The sequence below is a fragment of the Podarcis liolepis genome (assembly GCF_965112155.1).
Source record: "Podarcis liolepis genome assembly, chromosome: 7".
Classification (NCBI taxonomy): domain Eukaryota; kingdom Metazoa; phylum Chordata; class Lepidosauria; order Squamata; family Lacertidae; genus Podarcis; species Podarcis liolepis.
Window position 1 is genome coordinate 16,555,374 of NC_139561.1, and position 22,829 is coordinate 16,578,202.

The following is a 22,829-nucleotide window of genomic DNA, read 5'->3' on the forward strand; positions in this document are numbered from 1 at the left end:
AGAAGGCTTTTTATCACAGGACAAGAAATCAGCCCTCAAAAACCTACCCGGCAGAAAATATTTTTTTGAAAAAATCCCTAAGCCCCGGGGTCACAATTTCAGCAAAAATCTGACTTTTGGCAATTCACTCAAAAATGGTGCCAACTGGTTGCAAATGCTCCCCTGAAAGCTTTGGCTATGGAAAGAGGACTTTTTATCACAGGACAAGAAATCAGCCCTCAAAAACCTGCCCGGCAGAAAATTTCAGCAAAAATCTGTCTTTTGGCAATTCACTCAAAAATGGTGCCAAAACCTTCAAAATGCTCCCCTGAAAGCTTTGGCGATGGAAACAGAAGGCTTTTTATCACAGGACAAGAAATCAGCCCTCAAAAACTTAACCGGCAGAAAATATTTTTTTGAAAAAATCCCTAAGCCCCGGGGTCACAATTTCAGCAAAAATCTGACTTTTGGCAATTCACTCAAAAATGGTACCAAAAACTTGAAAATGCTCTCCTGAAAGGTTTGGCACTTGAAACAGAAGGCTTTTTATCACAGGACAAGAAATCAGCCGTCAAAAACCTACCCGGCAGAAAATATTTTTTTGAAAAAATCCCTAAGCCCCGGGGTCACAATTTCAGCAAAAATCTGACTTTTGTCAATTCACTCAAAAATGGTGCCAAAACCTTGAAAATGCTCTCCTGAAAGGTTTGGCACTTGAAACAGAAGGCTTTTTATCGCAGGAGAAGAAATCAGCCCTCAAAAACTTAACCAGCAGAAAATATTTTTTTGAAAAAATCCCTAAGCCCCGGGGTCACAATTTCAGCAAAAATCTGACTTTTGGCAATTCACTCAAAAATGGTGCCAAAAGCTTGAAAATGCTCTCCTGAAAGATTTGGCACTTGAAACAGAAGGCTTTATCACAGGACAAGAAATCAACCCTGAAAAACTTAACCGGCAGAAAATTTCTTTTTTGAAAAAACCCCTAAGCCCCGGGTTCACAATTTCAGCAAAAATCTGACTTTTGGCATTTCACTCAAAAATGGTACCAAAAGTTGAAAATGCTCTCCCGAAAGGTTTGGCACTTGAAACAGAAGGCTTTTTATCACAGGACAAGAAATCAGCCGTCAAAAACCTACCCGGAAGAAAATATTTTTTTGAAAAAATCCCTAAGCCCCGGAGTCACAATTTCTGCAAAAATCTGACTTTTGGCAATTCACTCAAAAATGGTGCCAACCGGTTGCAAATGCTCCCCTGAAAGCTTTGGCGCTTGAAACACAAGGCTTTTTATAACAGGACAAGAATTCAACCCTCAAAAACTTAACCAGCAGAAAATATTTTTTGGAAAAAATCCCTAAGCCCCGGGGTCACAATTTCAGCAAAAATCTGACTTTTCGCAATTCACTCAAAAATGGTGCCAAAAGCTTGAAAATGCTCTCCTGAAAGATTTGGCACTTGAAACAGAAGGCTTTTTATCACAGGACAAGAAATCAGCCCTCAAAAACTTAACCGGCAGAAAATATTTTTTTGAAAAAATCCCTAAGCCCCGGGGTCACAATTTCAGCAAAAATCTGACATTTGGCAATTCACTCAAAAATGGTGCCAAAACCTTGAAAATGCTCTCCTGGAAGGTTTGGCACTTGAAACAGAAGGCTTTTTATCCCAGGACAAGAAATCAGCCCTCAAAAACTTAACCGGCAGAAAATATTTTTTTGAAAAAATCCCTAAGCCCCGGGGTCACAATTTCAGCAAAAATCTGACTTTTGGCAATTCACTCAAAAATGGTGCCAACCGGTTGCAAATGCTCTCCTGAAAGATTTGGCACTTGAAACAGAAGGCTTTTTATCACAGGACAAGAAATCAGCCGTCAAAAACCTACCCGGCAGAAAATATTTTTTTGAAAAAATCCCTAAGCCCCGGGGTCACAATTTCAGCAAAAATCTGACTTTTTGCAATTCACTCAAAAATGGTGCCAACCGGTTGCAAATTCTCCCCTGAAAGCTTTGGCGATGGAAATAGAAGACTTTTTATCACAGGACAAGAAATCAGCCCTCAAAAACTTAAAATGTTGCCAAAAGCTTGAAAATGCTCCCCTGAAACTTTGGCACTTGAAACAGAAGACTTTTTATCACAGGGCAACAAATCAGCCCTCAAAAATTTAACCGGCAGAAAATATTTTTTTGAAAAAATCCCTAATCAACGGGGTTACAATTTCAGCAAAAATCTGACTTTTGGAAATTCACTCAAAATGGTGCCAACCGGTTGCAAATGCTCCCCTGAAAGCTTTGGCGATGGAAACAGAAGGCTTTTTATCACAGGACAAGAAATCAGCCCTCAAAAACTTAAAATGTTGCCAAAAGCTTGAAAATGCTCCCCTGAAAGCTTTGGCGATGGAAACAGAAGGCTTTTCATCACAGGACAGGAAATCAGCCCTCAAAAACTTAACCGGCAGAAAATATTTTTTTGAAAAAATCCCTAAGCCCCGGGGTCACAATTTCAGCAAAAATCTGACTTTGGGCAATTCACTCAAAAGGGTGCCAACCGGTTGCAAATGCTCCCCTGAAAGCTTTGGCGATGGAAACAGAAGGCTTTTTATCACAGGACAAGAAATCAGCCCTCAAAAACTTAACCGGCAGAAAATATTTTTTTGAAAAAATCCCTAAGCCCCAGGGTCACAATTTCTGCAAAAATCTGACTTTTGGCAATTCACTCAAAAATGGTGCCAAAAGCTTGAAAATGCTCTCCTGAAAGGTTTGGCACTTGAAACAGAAGGCTTTTCATCACAGGACAAGAAATCAAGCCTCAAAAACTTAACCGGCAGAAAATATTTTTTTGAAAAAATCCCTAAGCCCCGGGGTCACAATTTCAGCAAAAATCTGACTTTTTGCAATTCACTCAAAAATGGTGCCAACCGGTTGCAAATGCTCCCCTGAAAGCTTTGGCGATGGAAACAGAAGACTTTTTATCACAGGACAAGAAATCAGCCCTCAAAAACTTAACCGGCAGAAAATATTTTTTTGAAAAAATCCCTAAGCCCCGGGGTCACAATTTCAGCAAAAATCTGACTTTTGGCAATTCACTGAAAAATGGTGCCAACCGGTTGCAAATGCTCCCCAGAAAGCTTTGGCGATGGAAACAGAAGGCTTTTCATCACAGGACAACAAATCAGCCCTCAAAAATTTAACCGGCAGAAAATATTTTTTTGAAAAAATCCCTAAGCAACGGGGTCACAATTTCAGCAAAAATCTGACTTTTGGCAATTCACTCAAAAATGGTGCCAAAAGCTTGAAAATGCTCTCCTGAAAGGTTTGGCACTTGAAACAGAAGGCTTTTTATCACATGACAAGAAATCAGCCCTCAAAAACTTAACCGGCAGAAAATATTTTTTTGAAAAAATCCCTAAGCCCCGAGGTCACAATTTCAGCAAAAATCTGACTTTTGGCAATTCACTCAAAAATGGTGTCAAAAGCTTGAAAATGCTCTCCCGAAAGCTTTGGCGATGGAAACAGAAGGCTTTTTATCACAGGACAAGAAATCAGCCCTCAAAAACTTAAAAGGTTGCCAAAAGCTTGAAAATGCTCCCCTGAAAGCTTTGGCGATGGAAACAGAAGGCTTTTCATCACAGGACAGGAAATCAGCCCTCAAAAACTTAACCGGCAGAAAATATTTTTTTGAAAAAATCCCTAAGCCCCGGGGTTACAATTTCAGCAAAAATCTGACTTTGGGCAATTCACTCAAAATGGTGCCAACCGGTTGCAAATGCTCCCCTGAAAGCTTTGGCGATGGAAACAGAAGGCTTTTTATCACAGGACAAGAAATCAGCCCTCAAAAACTTAACTGGCAGAAAATATTTTTTTGGAAAAATCCCTAAGCCCCGGGGTCACAATTTCTGCAAAAATCTGACTTTTGGCAATTCACTCAAAAATGGTGCCAAAAGCTTGAAAATGCTCTCCTGAAAGGTTTGGCACTTGAAACAGAAGGCTTTTCATCACAGGACAAGAAATCAGCCCTCAAAAACTTAAAATGTTGCCAAAAGGTTGAAAATGCTCCCCTGAAAGCTTTGGCACTTGAAACAGAAGGCTTTTTATCACAGGACAAGAAATCAGCCCTCAAAAACTTAACCGGCAGAAAATATTTTTTTGAAAAAATCCCTAAGCCCCGGGGTCACAATTTCAGCAAAAATCTGACTTTGGGCAATTCACTCAAAATGGTGCCAACCGGTTGCAAATGCTCCCCTGAAAGCTTTGGCGATGGAAACAGAAGACTTTTTATCACAGGACAAGAAATCAGCCCTCAAAAACTTAACCGGCAGAAAATTTTTTTTTGAAAAAATCCCTAAGCCCCGGGGTCACAATTTCAGCAAAAATCTGACTTTTGGCAATTCACTCAAAAATGGTGCCAAAAGCTTGAAAATGCTCTCGTGAAAGGTTTGGCACTTGAAACAGAAGGCTTTTTATCACAGGACAAGAAATCAGCCCTCAAAAACTTAACCGGCAGAAAATATTTTTTTGAAAAAATCCCTAAGCCCCGGGGTCACAATTTCAGCAAAAATCTGACTTTTGGCAATTCACTCAAAAATGGTGCCAATCGGTTGCAAATGCTCCCCAGAAAGCTTTGGCGATGGAAACAGAAGGCTTTTCATCACAGGACAACAAATCAGCCCTCAAAAATTTAACCGGCAGAAAATATTTTTTTGAAAAAATCCCTAAGCAACGGGGTCACAATTTCAGCAAAAATCTGACTTTTGGCAATTCACTCTAAAATGGTGCCAAAAGCTTGAAAATGCTCTCCTGAAAGGTTTGGCACTTGAAACAGAAGGCTTTTTATCACATGACAAGAAATCAGCCCTCAAAAACTTAACCGGCAGAAAATATTTTTTTGAAAAAATCCCTAAGCCCCGGGGTCACAATTTCAGCAAAAATCTGACTTTTGGCAATTCACTCAAAAATGGTGCCAAAAGCTTGAAAATGCTCTCCTGAATGCTTTGGAACTTGAAACAGAAGCCTTTTAATCACAGGACAGGAAATCAGCCCTCAAAAACTTAACCGGCAGAAAATATTTTTTTGAAAAAATCCCTAAGCCCCGGGGTCACAATTTCAGCGAAAATCTGACTTTTGGCAATTCACTCAAAAATGGTGCCAAAAGCTTGAAAATGCTCTCCTGAAAGGTTTGGCACTTGAAACAGAAGGCTTTTTATCACATGACAAGAAATCAGCCCTCAAAAACTTAACCGGCAGAAAATATTTTTTTGAAAAAATCCATAAGCCCCGGGGTCACAATTTCAGCAAAAATCTGACTTTTGGCAATTCACTCAAAAATGGTGTCTAAAGCTTGAAAATGCTCTCCCGAAAGCTTTGGCGATGGAAACAGAAGGCTTTTTATCACAGGACAAGAAATCAGCCCTCAAAAACTTAACCGGCAGAAAATATTTTTTTGAAAAAATCCCTAAGCCCCGGGGTCACAATTTCAGCAAAAATCTGACTTTTGGCAATTCACTCCAAAATGGTGCCAAAAGCTTGAAAATGCTCTCCTGAATGCTTTGGCACTTGAAACAGAAGCCTTTTTATCACAGGACAAGAAATCAGCCCTCAAAAACTTAACCGGCAGAAAATATTTTTTTGAAAAAATTCCTAAGCCCCGGGGTCACAATTTCAGCAAAAATCTGACTTTTGGCAATTCACTGAAAAATGGTGCCAACCGGTTGCAAATGCTCCCCTGAAAGCTTTGGCGATGGAAACAGAAGACTTTTTATCACAGGGCAACAAATCAGCCCTCAAAAATTTAACCGGCAGAAAATATTTTTTTGAAAAAATCCCTAAGCAACGGGGTCACAATTTCAGCAAAAATCTGACTTTTGGCAATTCACTCAAAAATGGTGCCAAAAGCTTGAAAATGCTCTCGTGAAAGGTTTGACACTTGAAACAGAAGGCTTTTAATCACAGGACAAGAAATCAGCCCTCAAAAACTTAACCGGCAGAAAATATTTTTTTGAAAAAATCCCTAAGCCCCGGGGTCACAATTTCAGCAAAAATCTGACTTTTTGCAATTCACTCAAAAATGGTGCCATAAGCTTGAAAATGCTCTCCTGAAAGCTTTGGCACTTGGAACAGAAGGCTTTTTATCACAGGACAAGAAATCAGCCCTCAAAAACGTAACCGGCAGAAAATATTTTTTTGAAAAAATCCCTAAGCCCCGGGGTCACAATTTCAGCAAAAATCTGACTTTTGGAAATTCACTCAAAAATGGTGCCAAAAGCTTGAAAATGCTCTCCTGAAAGGTTTGGCACTGGAAACAGAAGGCTTTTCATCACAGGACAAGAAATCAACCCTCAAAAACTTAACCGGCAGAAAATATTTTTTTGAAAAAATCCCTAAGCCCCGGGGTCACAATTTCAGCAAAAATCTGACTTTTGGCAATTCACTGAAAAATGGTGCCAACCGGTTGCAAATGCTCCCCAGAAAGCTTTGGCGATGGAAACAGAAGGCTTTTCATCACAGGACAACAAATCAGCCCTCAAAAATTTAACCGGCAGAAAATATTTTTTTGAAAAAATCCCTAAGCAACGGGGTCACAATTTCAGCAAAAATCTGACTTTTGGCAATTCACTCAAAAATGGTGACAAAAGCTTGAAAATGCTCTCCTGAAAGGTTTGGCACTTGAAACAGAAGGCTTTTTATCACATGACAAGAAATCAGCCCTCAAAAACTTAACCGGCAGAAAATATTTTTTTGAAAAAATCCCTAAGCCCCGAGGTCACAATTTCAGCAAAAATCTGACTTTTGGCAATTCACTCAAAAATGGTGTCAAAAGCTTGAAAATGCTCTCCCGAAAGCTTTGGCGATGGAAACAGAAGGCTTTTTATCACAGGACAAGAAATCAGCCCTCAAAAATTTAACCGGCAGAAAATATTTTTTTGAAAAAATCCCTAAGCCCCGGGGTCACAATTTCAGCAAAAATCTGACTTTTGGAAATTCACTCAAAATGGTGCCAACCGGTTGCAAATGCTCCCCTGAAAGCTTTGGCGATGGAAACAGAAGGCTTTTTATCACAGGACAAGAAATCAGCCCTCAAAAACTTAAAAGGTTGCCAAAAGCTTGAAAATGCTCCCCTGAAAGCTTTGGCGATGGAAACAGAAGGCTTTTCATCACAGGACAAGAAATCAGCCCTCAAAAACTTAACTGGCAGAAAATATTTTTTTGGAAAAATCCCTAAGCCCCGGGGTCACAATTTCTGCAAAAATCTGACTTTTGGCAATTCACTCAAAAATGGTGCCAAAAGCTTGAAAATGCTCTCCTGAAAGGTTTGGCACTTGAAACAGAAGGCTTTTCATCACAGGACAAGAAATCAGCCCTCAAAAACTTAAAATGTTGCCAAAAGGTTGAAAATGCTCCCCTGAAAGCTTTGGCACTTGAAACAGAAGGCTTTTTATCACAGGACAAGAAATCAGCCCTCAAAAACTTAACCGGCAGAAAATATTTTTTTGAAAAAATCCCTAAGCCCCGGGGTCACAATTTCAGCAAAAATCTGACTTTGGGCAATTCACTCAAAATGGTGCCAACCGGTTGCAAATGCTCCCCTGAAAGCTTTGGCGATGGAAACAGAAGACTTTTTATCACAGGACAAGAAATCAGCCCTCAAAAACTTAACCGGCAGAAATTTTTTTTTTGAAAAAATCCCTAAGCCCCGGGGTCACAATTTCAGCAAAAATCTGACTTTTGGCAATTCACTCAAAAATGGTGCCAAAAGCTTGAAAATGCTCTCGTGAAAGGTTTGGCACTTGAAACAGAAGGCTTTTTATCACAGGACAAGAAATCAGCCCTCAAAAACTTAACCGGCAGAAAATATTTTTTTGAAAAAATCCCTAAGCCCCGGGGTCACAATTTCAGCAAAAATCTGACTTTTGGCAATTCACTCAAAAATGGTGCCAATCGGTTGCAAATGCTCCCCAGAAAGCTTTGGCGATGGAAACAGAAGGCTTTTCATCACAGGACAACAAATCAGCCCTCAAAAATTTAACCGGCAGAAAATATTTTTTTGAAAAAATCCCTAAGCAACGGGGTCACAATTTCAGCAAAAATCTGACTTTTGGCAATTCACTCTAAAATGGTGCCAAAAGCTTGAAAATGCTCTCCTGAAAGGTTTGGCACTTGAAACAGAAGGCTTTTTATCACATGACAAGAAATCTGCCCTCAAAAACTTAACCGGCAGACAATATTTTTTTGAAAAAATCCCTAAGCCCCGGGGTCACAATTTCAGCAAAAATCTGACTTTTGGCAATTCACTCAAAAATGGTGCCAAAAGCTTGAAAATGCTCTCCTGAATGCTTTGGAACTTGAAACAGAAGCCTTTTAATCACAGGACAGGAAATCAGCCCTCAAAAACTTAACCGGCAGAAAATATTTTTTTGAAAAAATCCCTAAGCCCCGGGGTCACAATTTCAGCGAAAATCTGACTTTTGGCAATTCACTCAAAAATGGTGCCAAAAGCTTGAAAATGCTCTCCTGAAAGGTTTGGCACTTGAAACAGAAGGCTTTTTATCACATGACAAGAAATCAGCCCTCAAAAACTTAACCGGCAGAAAATATTTTTTTGAAAAAATCCCTAAGCCCCGGGGTCACAATTTCAGCAAAAATCTGACTTTTGGCAATTCACTCAAAAATGGTGCCAAAAGCTTGAAAATGCTCTCCTGAAAGGTTTGGCACTTGAAACAGAAGGCATTTTATCACAGGACAAGAAATCAGCCCTCAAAAACTTAACCGGCAGAAAATATTTTTTTGAAAAAATCCATAAGCCCCGGGGTCACAATTTCAGCAAAAATCTGACTTTTGGCAATTCACTCAAAAATGGTGTCTAAAGCTTGAAAATGCTCTCCCGAAAGCTTTGGCGATGGAAACAGAAGGCTTTTTATCACAGGACAAGAAATCAGCCCTCAAAAACTTAACCGGCAGAAAATATTTTTTTGAAAAAATCCCTAAGCCCCGGGGTCACAATTTCAGCAAAAATCTGACTTTTGGCAATTCACTCCAAAATGGTGCCAAAAGCTTGAAAATGCTCTCCTGAATGCTTTCGCACTTGAAACAGAAGCCTTTTTATCACAGGACAAGAAATCAGCCCTCAAAAACTTAACCGGCAGAAAATATTTTTTTGAAAAAATCCCTAAGCCCCGGGGTCACAATTTCAGCGAAAATCTGACTTTTGGCAATTCACTCAAAAATGGTGCCAACCGGTTGCAAATGCTCCCCTGAAAGCTTTGGCGATGGAAACAGAAGACTTTTTATCACAGGGCAACAAATCAGCCCTCAAAAATTTAACCGGCAGAAAATATTTTTTTGAAAAAATCCCTAAGCAACGGGGTCACAATTTCAGCAAAAATCTGACTTTTGGCAATTCACTCAAAAATGGTGCCAAAAGCTTGAAAATGCTCTCGTGAAAGGTTTGGCACTTGAAACAGAAGGCTTTTTATCACAGGACAAGAAATCAGCCCTCAAAAACTTAACCGGCAGAAAATATTTTTTTGAAAAAATCCCTAAGCCCCGGGGTCACAATTTCAGCAAAAATCTGACTTTTTGCAATTCACTCAAAAATGGTGCCATAAGCTTGAAAATGCTCTCCTGAAAGCTTTGGCACTTGGAACAGAAGGCTTTTTATCACAGGACAAGAAATCAGCCCTCAAAAACGTAACCGGCAGAAAATATTTTTTTGAAAAAATTCCTAAGCCCCGGAGGTCACAATTTCAGCAAAAATCTGACTTTTGGCAATTCACTCAAAAATGGTGCCAACCGGTTGCAAATGCTCCCCTGAAAGCTTTGGCGATGGAAACAGAAGACTTTTTATCACAGGGCAACAAATCAGCCCTCAAAAATTTAACCGGCAGAAAATATTTTTTTGAAAAAATCCCTAAGCAACGGGGTCACAATTTCAGCAAAAATCTGACTTTTGGCAATTCACTCAAAAATGGTGCCAAAAGCTTGAAAATGCTCTCGTGAAAGGTTTGGCACTTGAAACAGAAGGCTTTTTATCACAGGACAAGAAATCAGCCCTCAAAAACTTAACCGGCAGAAAATATTTTTTTGAAAAAATCCCTAAGCCCCGGGGTCACAATTTCAGCAAAAATCTGACTTTTTGCAATTCACTCAAAAATGGTGCCATAAGCTTGAAAATGCTCTCCTGAAAGCTTTGGCACTTGGAACAGAAGGCTTTTTATCACAGGACAAGAAATCAGCCCTCAAAAACCTACCCGGCAGAAAATATTTTTTTGAAAAAATCCCTAAGCCCCGGGGTCACAATTTCAGCAAAAATCTGACTTTTGGCAATTCACACAAAAATGGTGCCAACCGGTTGCAAATGCTCTCCCGAAAGCTTTGGCACTTGAAACAGAAGGCATTTTATCACAGGACAAGAAATCAGCCCTCAAAAACTTAACCGGCAGAAAATATTTTTTTGAAAAAATCCATAAGCCCCGGGGTCACAATTTCAGCAAAAATCTGACTTTTGGCAATTCACTCAAAAATGGTGTCAAAAGCTTGAAAATGCTCTCCCGAAAGCTTTGGCGATGGAAACAGAAGGCTTATTATGACAGGACAAGAAATCAGCCCTCAAAAACTTAACCGGCAGAAAATATTTTTTTGAAAAAATCCCTAAGCCCCGGGGTCACAATTTCAGCAAAAATCTGACTTTTGGCAATTCACTCAAAAATGGTGCCAAAAGCTTGAAAATGCTCTCCTGAATGCTTTGGTACTTGAAACAGAAGCCTTTTTATCACAGGACAAGAAATCAGCCCTCAAAAACTTAACCGGCAGAAAATATTTTTTTGAAAAAATCCCTAAGCCCCGGGGTCACAATTTCAGCGAAAATCTGACTTTTGGCAATTCACTCAAAAATGGTGCCAACCGGTTGCAAATGCTCCCCTGAAAGCTTTGGCGATGGAAACAGAAGACTTTTTATCACAGGGCAACAAATCAGCCCTCAAAAATTTAACCGGCAGAAAATATTTTTTTGAAAAAATCCCTAAGCAACGGGGTCACAATTTCAGCAAAAATCTGACTTTTGGCAATTCACTCAAAAATGGTGCCAAAAGCTTGAAAATGCTCTCGTGAAAGGTTTGGCACTTGAAACAGAAGGCTTTTTATCACAGGACAAGAAATCAGCCCTCAAAAACTTAACCGGCAGAAAATATTTTTTTGAAAAAATCCCTAAGCCCCGGGGTCACAATTTCAGCAAAAATCTGACTTTTGGAAATTCACTCAAAATGGTGCCAACCGGTTGCAAATGCTCCCCTGAAAGCTTTGGCGATGGAAACAGAAGGCTTTTTATCACAGGACAAGAAATCAGCCCTCAAAAACTTAAAATGTTGCCAAAAGCTTGAAAATGCTCCCCTGAAAGCTTTGGCACTTGAAACAGAAGGCTTTTTATCACAGGACAAGAAATCAGCCCTCAAACACTTAACCGGCAGAAAATATTTTTTTGAAAAAATCCCTAAGCCCTGGGGTCACAATTTCAGCAAAAATCTGACTTTTGGCAATTCACTCAAAAATGGTGCCAAAAGCTTGAAAATGCTCTCCTGAAAGGTTTGCCACTTGAAACAGAAGGCTTTTTATCACAGGACAAGAAATCAGCCCTCAAAAACTTAACCGGCAGAAAATATTTTTTTGAAAAAATCCCTAAGCCCCGGGGTCACAATTTCAGCAAAAATCTGACTTTTGGCAATTCACTCAAAAATGGTGCGAAAAGCTTGAAAATGCTCTCCTGAAAGGTTTGGCACTTGAAACAGAAGGCTTTTCATCACAGGACAAGAAATCAGCCCTCAAAAACTTAACCGGCAGAAAATATTTTTTTGAAAAAATCCCTAAGCCCCGGGGTCACAATTTCAGCAAAAATCTGACTTTTGGCAATTCACTCAAAAATGGTGCCAAAAGCTTGAAAATGCTCTCCTGAAAGGTTTGGCACTTGAAACACAAGGCTTTTTATCACAGGACAAGAAATCAGCCCTCAAAAACTTAACCAGTAGAAAATATTTTTTTGAAAAACTCCCTAAGCCCCGGGGTCACAATTTCAGCAAAAATCCGACTTTTGGCAATTCACTCAAAAATGGTGCCAACCGGTTGCAAATGCTCCCCTGAAAGCTTTGGCGATGGAAACAGAAGGCTTTTCATCACAGGACAGGAAATCATCCCTCAAAAACCTAACAGGCAGAAAATATTTTTTTGAAAAAATCCCTAAGCAACGGGGTCACAATTTTAGCAAAAATCTGACTTTTGGCAATGCACTCAAAAATGGTGCCAAAAGCTTGAAAATGCTCTCCTGAAAGGTTTGGCACTTGAAACAGAAGGCTTTTTATCACAGGACAAGAAATCAGCCCTCAAAAACTTAACCGGCAGAAAATATTTTTTTGAAAAAATCCCTAAGCCCCGGGGTCACAATTTCAGCAAAAATCTGACTTTTTGCAATTCACTCAAAAATGGTGCCAACCGGTTGCAAATGCTCCCCTGAAAGCTTTGGCGATGGAAACAGAAGACTTTTTATCACAGGACAAGAAATCAGCCCTCAAAAACCTACCCGGCAGAAAATATTTTTTTGAAAAAATCCCTAAGCCCCGGGGTCACAATTTCAGCAAAAATCTGACTTTTGGTAATTCACTCAAAAATGGTGCCAAAAGCTTGAAAATGCTCTCCTGAAAGGTTTGGCACTTGAAACAGAAGGCATTTTATCACAGGATAAGAAATCAGCCCTCAAAAACTTAACCGGCAGAAAATATTTTTTTGAAAAAATCCCTAAGCCCCGGGGTCACAATTTCAGCAAAAATCTGACTTTTGGCAATTCACTCAAAAATGGTGTCAAAAGCTTGAAAATGCTCTCCCGAAAGCTTTGGCGATGGAAACAGAAGGCTTTTCATCACAGGACAAGAAATCAGCCCTAAAAAACTTAACCGGCAGAAAATATTTTTTTGAAAAAATCCCTAAGCCCCGGGGTCACAATTTCAGCAAAAATCTGACTTTTGGCAATTCACTAAAAAATGGTACCAAAAGTTGAAAATGCTCTCCTGACAGGTTTGGCACTTGAAACAGAAGGCTTTTTATCACAGGACAAGAAATCAGCCCTCAAAAACTTAACCGGCAGAAAATATTTTTTTGAAAAAATCCCTAAGCCCCGGGGTCACAATTTCAGCAAAAATCTGACTTTTGGCAATTCACTCAAAATGGTGCCAAACGGTTGCAAATGCTCCCCTGAAAGCTTTGGCGATGGAAACAGAAGGCTTTTTATCACAGGACAAGAAATCAGCCCTCAAAAACTTAAAATGTTGCCAAAAGCTTAAAAATGCTCCCCTGAAAGCTTTGGCACTTGAAACAGAAGGCTTTTTATCACAGGACAAGAAATCAGCCCTCAAACACTTAACCGGCAGAAAATATTTTTTTGAAAAAATCCCTAAGCCCCGGGGTCACAATTTCAGCAAAAATCTGACTTTTGGCAATTCACTCAAAAATGGTGCCAAAAGCTTGAAAATGCTCTCCTGAAAGGTTTGGCACTTGAAACAGAAGGCTTTTTATCACAGGACAAGAAATCAGCCCTCAAAAACTTAACCGGCAGAAAATATTTTTTTGAAAAAATCCCTAAGCCCCGGGGTCACAATTTCAGCAAAAATCTGACTTTTGGCAATTCACTCAAAATGGTGCCAACCGGTTGCAAATGCTCCCCTGAAAGCTTTGGCGATGGAAACAGAAGGCTTTTTATCACAGGACAAGAAGTCAGCCCTCAAAAACTTAAAATGTTGCCAAAAGCTTGAAAATGCTCCCCTGAAAGCTTTGGCACTTGAAACAGAAGGCTTTTTTCTCACAGGACAAGAAATCAGCCCTCAAACACTTAACCGGCAGAAAATATTTTTTTGAAAAATCCCTAAGCCCCGGGGTCACAATTTCAGCAAAAATCTGACTTTTGGCAATTCACTCAAAAATGGTGCCAAAAGCTTGAAAATGCTCTCCTGAAAGGTTTGGCACTTGAAACAGAAGGCTTTTCATCACAGGACAAGAAATCAGCCCTCAAAAACGTAACCGGCAGAAAATATTTTTTTGAAAAAATTCCTAAGCCCCGGGGGTCACAATTTCAGCAAAAATCTGACTTTTGGCAATTCACTCAAAAATGGTGCCAACCGGTTGCAAATGCTCCCCTGAAAGCTTTGGCGATGGAAACAGAAGGCTTTTTATCACAGGGCAACAAATCAGCCCTCAAAAATTTAACCGGCAGAAAATATTTTTTTGAAAAAATCCCTAAGCAACGGGGTCACAATTTCAGCAAAAATCTGACTTTTGGCAATTAACTCAAAAATGGTGCCAAAAGCTTGAAAATGCTCTCGTGAAAGGTTTGGCACTTGAAACAGAAGGCTTTTTATCACAGGACAAGAAATCAGCCCTCAAAAACTTAACCGGCAGAAAATATTTTTTTGAAAAAATCCCTAAGCCCCGGGGTCACAATTTCAGCAAAAATCTGACTTTTTGCAATTCACTCAAAAATGGTGCCATAAGCTTGAAAATGCTCTCCTGAAAGCTTTGGCACTTGGAACAGAAGGCTTTTTATCACAGGACAAGAAATCAGCCCTCAAAAACCTACCCGGCAGAAAATATTTTTTTGAAAAAATCCCTAAGCCCCGGGGTCACAATTTCAGCAAAAATCTGACTTTTGGCAATTCACACAAAAATGGTGCCAACCGGTTGCAAATGCTCTCCCGAAAGCTTTGGCGATGGAAACAGAAGGCTTTTTATCACAGGACAAGAAATCAGCCCTCAAAAACTTAACCGGCAGAAATTTTTTTTTGAAAAAATCCCTAAGCCCCGGGATCACAATTTCAGCAAAAATCTGACTTTTGGCAATTCACTCAAAAATGGTGCCAAAAGCTTGAAAATGCTCTCCTGAATGCTTTGGCACTTGGAACAGAAGGCTTTTTATCACAGGACAAGAAATCAGCCCTCAAAAACCTACCCGGCAGAAAATATTTTTTTGAAAAAATCCCTAAGCCCCGGGGTCACAATTTCAGCAAAAATCTGACTTTTGGCAATTCACACAAAAATGGTGCCAACCGGTTGCAAATGCTCTCCCGAAAGCTTTGGCACTTGAAACAGAAGGCATTTTATCACAGGACAAGAAATCAGCCCTCAAAAACTTAACCGGCAGAAAATATTTTTTTGAAAAAATCCATAAGCCCCGGGGTCACAATTTCAGCAAAAATCTGACTTTTGGCAATTCACTCAAAAATGGTGTCAAAAGCTTGAAAATGCTCTCCCGAAAGCTTTGGCGATGGAAACAGAAGGCTTATTATGACAGGACAAGAAATCAGCCCTCAAAAACTTAACCGGCAGAAAATATTTTTTTGAAAAAATCCCTAAGCCCCGGGGTCACAATTTCAGCAAAAATCTGACTTTTGGCAATTCACTCAAAAATGGTGCCAAAAGCTTGAAAATGCTCTCCTGAATGCTTTGGTACTTGAAACAGAAGCCTTTTTATCACAGGACAAGAAATCAGCCCTCAAAAACTTAACCGGCAGAAAATATTTTTTTGAAAAAATCCCTAAGCCCCGGGGTCACAATTTCAGCGAAAATCTGACTTTTGGCAATTCACTCAAAAATGGTGCCAACCGGTTGCAAATGCTCCCCTGAAAGCTTTGGCGATGGAAACAGAAGACTTTTTATCACAGGGCAACAAATCAGCCCTCAAAAATTTAACCGGCAGAAAATATTTTTTTGAAAAAATCCCTAAGCAACGGGGTCACAATTTCAGCAAAAATCTGACTTTTGGCAATTCACTCAAAAATGGTGCCAAAAGCTTGAAAATGCTCTCGTGAAAGGTTTGGCACTTGAAACAGAAGGCTTTTTATCACAGGACAAGAAATCAGCCCTCAAAAACTTAACCGGCAGAAAATATTTTTTTGAAAAAATCCCTAAGCCCCGGGGTCACAATTTCAGCAAAAATCTGACTTTTGGAAATTCACTCAAAATGGTGCCAACCGGTTGCAAATGCTCCCCTGAAAGCTTTGGCGATGGAAACAGAAGGCTTTTTATCACAGGACAAGAAATCAGCCCTCAAAAACTTAAAATGTTGCCAAAAGCTTGAAAATGCTCCCCTGAAAGCTTTGGCACTTGAAACAGAAGGCTTTTTATCACAGGACAAGAAATCAGCCCTCAAACACTTAACCGGCAGAAAATATTTTTTTGAAAAAATCCCTAAGCCCTGGGGTCACAATTTCAGCAAAAATCTGACTTTTGGCAATTCACTCAAAAATGGTGCCAAAAGCTTGAAAATGCTCTCCTGAAAGGTTTGCCACTTGAAACAGAAGGCTTTTTATCACAGGACAAGAAATCAGCCCTCAAAAACTTAACCGGCAGAAAATATTTTTTTGAAAAAATCCCTAAGCCCCGGGGTCACAATTTCAGCAAAAATCTGACTTTTGGCAATTCACTCAAAAATGGTGCGAAAAGCTTGAAAATGCTCTCCTGAAAGGTTTGGCACTTGAAACAGAAGGCTTTTCATCACAGGACAAGAAATCAGCCCTCAAAAACTTAACCGGCAGAAAATATTTTTTTGAAAAAATCCCTAAGCCCCGGGGTCACAATTTCAGCAAAAATCTGACTTTTGGCAATTCACTCAAAAATGGTGCGAAAAGCTTGAAAATGCTCTCCTGAAAGGTTTGGCACTTGAAACAGAAGGCTTTTCATCACAGGACAAGAAATCAGCCCTCAAAAACTTAACCAGTAGAAAATATTTTTTTGAAAAACTCCCTAAGCCCCGGGGTCACAATTTCAGCAAAAATCCGACTTTTGGCAATTCACTCAAAAATGGTGCCAACCGGTTGCAAATGCTCCCCTGAAAGCTTTGGCGATGGAAACAGAAGGCTTTTCATCACAGGACAGGAAATCATCCCTCAAAAACCTAACAGGCAGAAAATATTTTTTTGAAAAAATCCCTAAGCAACGGGGTCACAATTTTAGCAAAAATCTGACTTTTGGCAATGCACTCAAAAATGGTGCCAAAAGCTTGAAAATGCTCTCCTGAAAGGTTTGGCACTTGAAACAGAAGGCTTTTTATCACAGGACAAGAAATCAGCCCTCAAAAACTTAACCGGCAGAAAATATTTTTTTGAAAAAATCCCTAAGCCCCGGGGTCACAATTTCAGCAAAAATCTGACTTTTTGCAATTCACTCAAAAATGGTGCCAACCGGTTGCAAATGCTCCCCTGAAAGCTTTGGCGATGGAAACAGAAGACTTTTTATCACAGGACAAGAAATCAGCCCTCAAAAACCTACCCGGCAGAAAATATTTTTTTGAAAAAATCCCTAAGCCCCGGGGTCACAATTTCAGCAAAAATCTGACTTTTGGCAATTCACTCAAAAATGGTGCCAAAAGCTTGAAAATGCTCTCCTGAAAGGTTTGGCACTTGAAACAGAAGGCATTTTATCACAGGACAAGAAATCAGCCCTCAAAAACTTAACCGGCAGAAAATATTTTTTTGAAAAAATCCCTAAGCCCCGGGGTCACAATTTCAGCAAAAATCTGACTTTTGGCAATTCACTCAAAAATGGTGTCAAAAGCTTGAAAATGCTCTCCCGAAAGCTTTGGCGATGGAAACAGAAGGCTTTTCATCACAGGACAAGAAATCAGCCCTCAAAAACTTAACCGGCAGAAAATATTTTTTTGAAAAAATCCCTAAGCCCCGGGGTCACAATTTCAGCAAAAATCTGACTTTTGGCAATTCACTCAAAATGGTGCCAAACGGTTGCAAATGCTCCCCTGAAAGCTTTGGCGATGGAAACAGAAGGCTTTTTATCACAGGACAAGAAATCAGCCCTCAAAAACTTAAAATGTTGCCAAAAGCTTAAAAATGCTCCCCTGAAAGCTTTGGCACTTGAAACAGAAGGCTTTTTATCACAGGACAAGAAATCAGCCCTCAAACACTTAACCGGCAGAAAATATTTTTTTGAAAAAATCCCTAAGCCCCGGGGTCACAATTTCAGCAAAAATCTGACTTTTGGCAATTCACTCAAAAATGGTGCCAAAAGCTTGAAAATGCTCTCCTGAAAGGTTTGGCACTTGAAACAGAAGGCTTTTTATCACAGGACAAGAAATCAGCCCTCAAAAACTTAACCGGCAGAAAATATTTTTTTGAAAAAATCCCTAAGCCCCGGGGTCACAATTTCAGCAAAAATCTGACTTTTGGCAATTCACTCAAAATGGTGCCAACCGGTTGCAAATGCTCCCCTGAAAGCTTTGGCGATGGAAACAGAAGGCTTTTTATCACAGGACAAGAAGTCAGCCCTCAAAAACTTAAAATGTTGCCAAAAGCTTGAAAATGCTCCCCTGAAAGCTTTGGCACTTGAAACAGAAGGCTTTTTTCTCACAGGACAAGAAATCAGCCCTCAAACACTTAACCGGCAGAAAATATTTTTTTGAAAAATCCCTAAGCCCCGGGGTCACAATTTCAGCAAAAATCTGACTTTTGGCAATTCACTCAAAAATGGTGCCAAAAGCTTGAAAATGCTCTCCTGAAAGGTTTGGCACTTGAAACAGAAGGCTTTTCATCACAGGACAAGAAATCAGCCCTCAAAAACGTAACCGGCAGAAAATATTTTTTTGAAAAAATCCCTAAGCCCCGGGGTCACAATTTCAGCAAAAATCTGACTTTTTGCAATTCACTCAAAAATGGTGCCATAAGCTTGAAAATGCTCTCCTGAAAGCTTTGGCACTTGGAACAGAAGGCTTTTTATCACAGGACAAGAAATCAGCCCTCAAAAACCTACCCGGCAGAAAATATTTTTTTGAAAAAATCCCTAAGCCCCGGGGGTCACAATTTCAGCAAAAATCTGACTTTTGGCAATTCACTCAAAAATGGTGCCAACCGGTTGCAAATGCTCCCCTGAAAGCTTTGGCGATGGAAACAGAAGGCTTTTTATCACAGGGCAACAAATCAGCCCTCAAAAATTTAACCGGCAGAAAATATTTTTTTGAAAAAATCCCTAAGCAACGGGGTCACAATTTCAGCAAAAATCTGACTTTTGGCAATTCACTCAAAAATGGTGCCAAAAGCTTGAAAATGCTCTCGTGAAAGGTTTGGCACTTGAAACAGAAGGCTTTTTATCACAGGACAAGAAATCAGCCCTCAAAAACTTAACCGGCAGAAAATATTTTTTTGAAAAAATCCCTAAGCCCCGGGGTCACAATTTCAGCAAAAATCTGACTTTTTGCAATTCACTCAAAAATGGTGCCATAAGCTTGAAAATGCTCTCCTGAAAGCTTTGGCACTTGGAACAGAAGGCTTTTTATCACAGGACAAGAAATCAGCCCTCAAAAACCTACCCGGCAGAAAATATTTTTTTGAAAAAATCCCTAAGCCCCGGGGTCACAATTTCAGCAAAAATCTGACTTTTGGCAATTCACACAAAAATGGTGCCAACCGGTTGCAAATGCTCTCCCGAAAGCTTTGGCGATGGAAACAGAAGGCTTTTTATCACAGGACAAGAAATCAGCCCTCAAAAACTTAACCGGCAGAAATTTTTTTTTGAAAAAATCCCTAAGCCCCGGGATCACAATTTCAGCAAAAATCTGACTTTTGGCAATTCACTCAAAAATGGTGCCAAAAGCTTGAAAATGCTCTCCTGAATGCTTTGGCACTTGAAACAGAAGCCTTTTTATCACAGGACAAGAAATCAGCCCTCAAAAACTTAACCGGCAGAAAATATTTTTTTGAAAAAATCCCTAAGCCCTGGGGTCACAATTTCAGCAAAAATCTGACTTTTGGCAATTCACTCAAAAATGGTGCCAAAAGCTTGAAAATGCTCTCCTGAATGCTCTGGCACTTGAAACAGAAGCCTTTTTATCACAGGAGAAGAAATCAGCCCTCAAAAACTTAACCGGCAGAAAATATTTTTTTGAAAAAATCCCTAAGCCCCGGGGTCACAATTTCAGCAAAAATCTGACTTTTGGCAATTCACTCAAAAATGGTGCCAACCGGTAGCAAATGCTCCCCTGAAAGCTTTGACGATGGAAACAGAAGGCTTTTTATCACAGGACAAGAAATCAGCCCTCAAAAACTTAACCGGCAGAAAATATTTTTTTTTAAAAAAATCCCTAAGCCCCGGGGTCACAATTTCAGCAAAAATCTGACTTTTCGCAATTCACTCAGAAATGGTGCCAAAAGCTTGAAAATGCTCTCCTGAATGCTCTGGCACTTGAAACAGAAGGCTTTTTATAACAGGACAAGAAATCAGCCCTCAAAAACCTACCCGACAGAAAATATTTTTTTGAAAAAATCCCTAAATCCCGGGCTCACAATTTCAGCAAAAATCTGACTTTTGGCAATTCACTCAAAAATGGTGCCAACCGGTAGCAAATGCTCCCCTGAAAGCTTTGACGATGGAAACAGAAGGCTTTTTATCACAGGACAAGAAATCAGCCCTCAAAAACTTAACAGGCAGAAAATATTTTTTAAAAAAAAAATCCCTAAGCTCCGGGGTCACAATTTCAGCAAAAATCTGACTTTTGGCAATTCACTCAAAAATGGTGCCAAAAGCTTGAAAATGCTCCCCTGAAAGCTTTGGCGACGGAAACCGAAGGCTTTTTATCACAGGACAAGAAATCAGCCCTGAAAAACTTAACCGGCAGAAAATATTTTTTTGAAAAAATCCCCAAGCACCGGGGTCACAATTTCAGCAAAAATCTGACTTTTGGCAATTCATTCAAAAATGGAGCCAAAAGCTTGAAAATGCTCTCCTGAAAGATTTGGAACTTGAAACAGAAGGCTTTTTATCACAGGACAAGAAATCAGCCCTCAAAAACCGACCCGGCAGAAAATATTTTTTTGAAAAAATCCCTAAGCCCCGGGGTCACAATTTCAGCAAAAATCTGACTTTTGGCAATTCACTCAAAAATGGTGCCAAAAGTTGAAAATGATCCCCTGAAAGCTTTGGCAATGGAAACAGAAGGCTTTTTATCACAGGACAAGAAATCAGCCCTCAAAAAGTTTACCGGCAGAAAATATTTTTTTGAAAAAATCCCTAAGGCCCGGGGTCACAATTTCAGCAAAAATCTGACTTTTGGCAATTCACTCAAAAATGGTGCCAAAAGCTTGAAAATGCTCTCCTGAAAGGTTTGGCACTTGAAACAGAAGGCGTTTTATCACAGGACAAGAAATCAGCCCTCAAAAATCTACCCGGCAGAAAATATTTTTTTGAAAAAATCCCTAAGCCCCGGGGTCACAATTTCAGCAAAAATCTGACATTTGGCAATTCACTCAAAAATGGTGCCAGCCGGTTGCAAATGCTCCCCTGAAAGCTTTGGCGATGGAAACAGAAGGCTTTTTATCACAGGACAAGAAATCAGCCCTCAAAAACTTAACCGGCAGAAAATATTTTTTTGAAAAAATCCCTAAGCCCCGGGGTCACAATTTCAGCAAAAATCTGACTTTTGGCAATTCATTCAAAAATGGTGCCAAAAGCTTGAAAATGCTCTCCTGAAAGGTTTGGCACTTGAAACAGAAGGCTTTTTATCACAGGACCAGAAATCAGCCCTCAAAAACTAAACGGGCAGAAAATGTTTTTTTGAAAAAATCGCTAAGCCCCGGGGTCACAATTTCAGCAAAAATCTGACTTTTGGCAATTCACTCAAAAATGGTACCAAAAGTTGAAAATGCTCTCCCGAACGGTTTGGCACTTGAAACAGAAGGCTTTTTATCACAGGACAAGAAATCAGCCCTCAAAAACCTACCCGGCAGAAAATATTTTTTTGAAAAAATCCCTAACCCCCGGGGTCACAATTTCAGCAAAAATCTGACTTTTGGCAATTCACTCAAAAATGGTGCCAAAAGTTGAAAATGATCCCCTGAAAGCTTTGGCGATGGAAACAGAAGGCTTTTTATCACAGGACAAGAAATCAGCCCTCAAAAACTTTACCGGCAGAAAATATTTTTTTGAAAATATCCCTAAGCCCCGGGGTCACAATTTCAGCAAAAATCTGACTTTTGGCAATTCACTCAAAAATGGTGCCAACCGGTTGCAAATGATCCCCTGAAAGCTTTGGCGATGGAAACAGAAGGCTTTCTATCACAGGACAAGAAATCAGCCCTCAAAAACCTAAACGGAAGAAAATATTTTTTTGAAAAAATCCCTAAGCCCCGGGGTCACAATTTCAGCAAAAATCTGACTTTTGGCAATTCACTCAAAAATGGTGCCAACCGGTTGCAAATGCTCCCCTGAAAGCTTTGGCGATGGAAACAGAAGGCTTTTTATCACATGACAAGAAATCAGCCCTCAAAAACTTAACCGGCAGAAAATATTTTTTTGAAAAAATCTCTAAGCCCTGGGGTCACAATTTCAGCAAAAATCTGACTTTTGGCAATTCACTCAAAAATGGTGCCAACCGGTTGCAAATGCTCCCCTGAAAGCTTTGGCGATGGAAACAGAAGGCTTTCTATCACAGGACAAGAAATCAGCCCTCAAAAACCTAACCGGAAGAAAATACTTTTTTGAAAAAATCCCTAAGCCCCGGGGTCACAATTTCAGCAAAAATCTGACTTTTGGCAATTCACTCAGAAATGGTGCCAACTGGTTGCAATTGCTCCCCTGAAAGCTTTGGCGATGGAAACAGAAGGCTTTTTATCACATGACAAGAAATCAGCCCTCAAAAACTTTACCGGCAGAAAATGTTTTTTTGAAAAAATCCCTAAACCCCGGGGTCACAATTTCAGCAAAAATCTGACTTTTGGCAATTCACTCAAAAATGGTGCCAAAAGCTTGGAAATGCTACCCTGAAAGTTTTGGCACTCGTAACAGAAGGCTTTCTATCACAGGACAAGAAATCAGCCCTCAAAAACTTAACCG